The sequence below is a fragment of the Crocuta crocuta genome, unplaced genomic scaffold, assembly GCF_008692635.1.
Source record: "Crocuta crocuta isolate KB4526 unplaced genomic scaffold, BGI_CrCroc_1.0 scaffold112, whole genome shotgun sequence".
Classification (NCBI taxonomy): domain Eukaryota; kingdom Metazoa; phylum Chordata; class Mammalia; order Carnivora; family Hyaenidae; genus Crocuta; species Crocuta crocuta.
In genome coordinates, this window is record NW_027528818.1 from 33,327 (window position 1) to 38,389 (window position 5,063).

Consider the following 5,063-nt stretch of genomic DNA (forward strand, 5'->3'; position numbering starts at 1 on the left):
CTCCCCTCTCCCCGCGCCTGCCCCCTACCCCCGCCTTCTCTCCCTCCCTCCCGCGCGCCTCCGCCCTCCCTGCCAGGAAGCGCGGTTTCTCCAGCTCCGATTCTAGCGTCGCCCCTTCTCTCTCTTTGCTCCCTCCAGAGTAGGGTCCCAGGAGCTCTCTCGACACCCTCCTCCCGCTCCCCCGCCGCACCCTCTACCTCCCTTTCCGGCCCCCGCGCGCGCGTTTTTGCAGCCGCCCCTTCCCGGCGCCCCGCAGCTCTCACTTACTTTAGAGCTCAACCCCACCCCACTGGCCAGGTCGGCGCTCCAGTCGCCGGGCAGTTCTAAGAGGCGGCTTCCAGCCCCTCCTGCTTTTTCCGCCTAGTATCCACCAAGCCGGGAAAAGAAAGTCCTAAATAAAGTTGCGGGCCAAGCCAGCCTTGGGTGGGTTCCCCCACCCTCGACCCCCCAGACTACCAGGAACGCCTTTTACCTGGCTGCTTTCCCCCTCTCCCTCCTGCTTACCGCTAGGTTCCAGGCCTCCGCCCCCACTCGGCCCGCCCCTCCCCGCAGCTCAGGTGACCCCGGCCTCTGACTCTTGGCGGAAGGAGAAGAAGCGGACTCTGGAGACCCAACTCCTCCGCAATGGCCTGCGCTTCCGCTTGGTGCAGGAGGCAGTTGGCGCTCAGCGCTGCGCCCCCTCGGCCCGGCGGGTGCCTGGTGCCGAAGAGACATGGGGTCGACAGGGCTGCAGGGCTTTCTCTCACTCGGTTTCTTGCAGCTCTCAGCGGATTGGACGGCCGTGGAGCCAGCTCGGGNCTCCCCCCCCCCAACCCGACACACACACACACCTCTCCGCCCTCTTTTCTCTTCCTCTGGATCTTCCTCCTCCTCCTCCCTGTATCCAAGTTCAGTGCGAGTTGGGTCTTGGGCGGATCCACTGGTAAACCCTGCCACTGGATTTATTATCCTTCATTAGCCACAATCAAAAGAGGAAGGGGCAACTGATGGAGAGAGAGGCAGGGCCAGAGATCACAGAGCGCATNCCTTAGGGGTTGGCACAATCCCCACTTATCTTCATTTCCACAGCCACTGGGCGCAGAGAACCTATTTTTAGCCAACACTTTGCTCGCACTTTTGTCCCAGTGCAGACCACTTTTCTTAGAAGTGGACACACACTTAGTTCCAATTGTAAAAATAGGAGACAATCTTACACACACACACACACACACACACACACACACACACACACGCCTTCCTCACCTCCCCGTTCCAATCTTCTACTTCCCTTGATGTTAGGGGAGGCTGTCACCTCCCCAGAGCGCAGGAGAGGAGAATAGGCGAGGGTGGGAAGGCCCTGATACCTGGACGCTGGAGTCCGCGGGTGACCTGACCTGGACTGGGGTGACTGGGAGCAGGTGCAGGCACACGGTGCCTGGGGAAAGCGAGCAGGTGCGAGAGCAGGCGGCAGGCCTGAGAGGCGCTGGCGCGCGCTGGGACAAAACAGAGTGGAAAGGAGCATGGCGAAGGGGGGCCCTCGAGTGGTCAGCGCCCGAAAGCCCCTCGGCGGCAGAAAGTACGGGACCGCAGGTTCACCTATGACCTCACCGGAGCTGGACGGCAGGTTCAATTTGGGAGCACAGAGCCCGGGAGTCGCCAGGAGTACAGGGGAGGCTGCAACAAACGGCGGGCGGCGGGTTCTGTCCATGGTCCTTAACCCCCTTGCGCTTTCCCGAGCTATCCTTGGACTTGCCTTTCTCTTCCCCTATGTGGAGGAAAATAATAAATAGTGGCTGAAGGGGTTTCCTACCAGCACTGTTCCTGAGCATCAGACCAGAGAAGTCTAGGCACGAGACTGGACAGGGGGTGTTGACATGAATGAATGTGACTTGCGCCGGACGGTTCAAGTAAATGCTTAGGTGTTTAATTTCCACCTCGACAACAGCCACGGTAATTTTCAAAGAAATAAAAAAATGACATTGTACAGCTCTCACTGTCTCAAGCTTCGAGAAATGAAATAAATCAAAGTTAAAAGCTTGAGTATCATTTAATTATAGTGCGAATAGCGCTTTGAAAGAAGTAGAACAACATCTCTAAACAAATTATGACTGGGCCAGGAAGGAATTATTAGATTGAAATTTCATTTAGGCTCGGGAGACACCGCGCTTCACTGTGTAATCTGCTATGCCTCATCTGATTTGTATGCTTAATTCAGCTTGACGAATTTATTAGTTTTCATAATAGTGAAAAAATGGAGCAGCACTATGGGCTAATGCATTGTGTGTACTATAAATTGTATGTCATCGTGGAAAGGCTGAAGTCTATAGAAATCTTTTATTAATGTTGGTATAGGAGGGAAGATTTTCCTGCAAGACTTGGAGAGGTTCACGCCAAACTCCACTGTTGTTGTGTCTCACTGGTCCATTAACACATCGTCATACTAATTAGACTACTTCATCAGTGATATAATTTCAAACTTCAAATTATGTTCTAATTAACAAGGGTTGTCCAATTTGCTTAATCTTCAAAAGGCTTTGGATGGTCTAATTAGTATAAACTGTTGAGCATCTCTAAAGCACAATAAAAATATTAAATACATTAAAATATTTTGGGCATGTTTTCTGTCAGTACTACATAAAGGCCAAAGGGCTAAAGTAAGTGTGGAGGAAGAAAATAACTGAAAGACAAATGTTCTTATCTACCTAGTTCCCCCAGATGATAATACCAAGTGAAACACAGGAAAAACTTTTGGGTATTGCACCTTCTAAACAGCATGTTTATGTGTTTAAATAAAGGCATAAAAATATCAAGGAGAAAAACCACATGGGAAAAAAATTCTTCTCTTTCATTAGGTGCCTAATTAGATGTAAAGGGAAAAGCAACCCTGAGGAGGTTCCCAAGCAGTATTGTGGCAACAGTCTGCTGAACTTGGATTGCAAAATCAAATATTTGGGGGTGTTTTGAACCTCTCCCTGTCCCCTCCCCCTTCATTGAGCTTAATTACTTGCAATAGTTGTTTTAATGTATGTTGTCACCTGGGAGTATTGAGAAATGCATATCGTTAATATGAATTAATCTTGATTTTAATAGCAACTGACAACTGATCTCCAAAATGCTAAACACTTGTCACCACTTCATATGGTAAATAAGGTAGTATGATAAATTCATGAAGTAAAGAGGGCACTGTGAAATGACTGGACAAACTTTGTTTGATACAGAATTGATCAGCTAAAACTATTTTAAGCAGGGGAATTCCCCCCTCCTCCAATATTGTCTTGATGGCTAAAATCAATATATCATTAAATTAATTTAACTTTTTAAAAAATCTCTCAGAGATTTCCCAGTGATTTCTCTAATTCTGGACAGGGGAAGAAAGGAAGCTCTTTATCCTAACTGCCAATTTGAGATAAATTAACATGTAGTTGAGCAATTTGAGTTTATTTACCTGTATTCCACTACCTCTAGAAAACACATGCAGGTCGAAGCAGAGTTAGATTTCTCCTTTTCCCATTCAAACTGAAAAATGAACAACAGTGATTGTGTTGTAATAGAAAATGCAATTCTTCCTTAATCACCACAACTTAAAATCTTGTGATCTCTCCTTCCAGGACCGTCCAGAATACCAACATCTTTGCAATGTCAATAAAACCCATTTTGGTTTTGCCCACAGGCATTGCTGCAAAGTGCTCCAGTGAGTGTGCAAGAGGCTCTCCGAGGAAGAAAGCCTTCAGCCCTCCAGGTAAGAAAAACCATCTAAACAACTGGAAAGTTGGGGATAGACCCAAGGGGGTGTGAGCGAATGGCCCAATATCCAAAATCTGCTTCACATGACCTCAAAATACACTTTTATACCCAAGCACCCGTTTGTGCTGGTGCCTCAGCACACCTACAAATCCACCTACTAAACTGAAAACAGAGAGGTGATTGTTTTTAAAGCCGAGAAATTTAAAAATGAATCAAATGTGTGACTACATGAAGAAAGCCTTTCTTCTCGCCGAGCCTCTTTGTTTGACAATAGCTTCTGTCCCATACGCTGCCAGATGCGGACAGATGTGACCAGCTTCTTCCCTCCCCGCGGGGCAGTAGTCGCTTGAGGTTCCACCCAAGCTCCCCGGCAGCGGCAGCGGGGTTCCAGCAGTAGGCGCACTACCCCCACCCTGAAATCAGCCGGTAGCCCTCCCGAAGGGAGAAATCACTGTCTCCTCCCCTGTATCTGGGTCCTAATTTACTATTAAAATTTTAAGCAGTGCATTCATATTTTACCGGACCTAATGTGTTTTTATTAAATTTTAATCCAATAAGGGCAGTGCGATTTCTTTGTATTTCACACAGAATTGAGTTGGACTACAGGGAAGATTTCTTAAAGGACAAATCTGATCCTTTTCATGCACCTTTTCGATCCAGGGAGACAGGGCGCGGGGGAAGAAAGAAGGAAAGTCCCTCCATGCCACCTCCTCAAGGAGGCCAATCTGCTCCGAATTCTGAATAGAATCAGACCCTCCGAGCTCTCTCTGGACTCTGTAGCTTGGGGCAGAAAGATAGGGGGTGATTAAACTCCTACATGGACTCGCAGTTCCAGGGGAGAAAAAAGAAGGACGGAAATATCCCTGAAACTGAGTGCTTGGGATCGCCCTGAGAACTGGCAGCGGAGCGGAGAGGCGGGGAAGCAGAGCTCTCCTGGGTTTGTTACGGCCTGAGAGGGGCTATGCTCAAGGGAGTGATTCGTGCGCTTTGTTCAAACACCTTTCCTGTTTGTCTCTAACTTGCTCTCTCCGCTGGCTCCCCGTGAGCCCCAGCTACCCCTCACTTAGAGATTTGAAAGAGCCCCCCTTTTGTCCAAAGATGGCTGGCACCCGTTATGTCCGATGGCACAGCCTCTTTTCGGCGCTTTCCGGGCTAACACTCTCAACTTCCCAAAGCAGGCAGTCAGCACGTGTCTCCGGAAACCTCTGCTTCCGGCGCTCCCTTGGCCTTTCTAGATTGAAATTTGGACGCTGCAACCATCTAGCGGGGCGAAAGGAGGAGGACAAATTGAGTGGCTATTGGCGCTTTAGAGGGCGCGCTTTGGGGTTAGTGAGGAACTC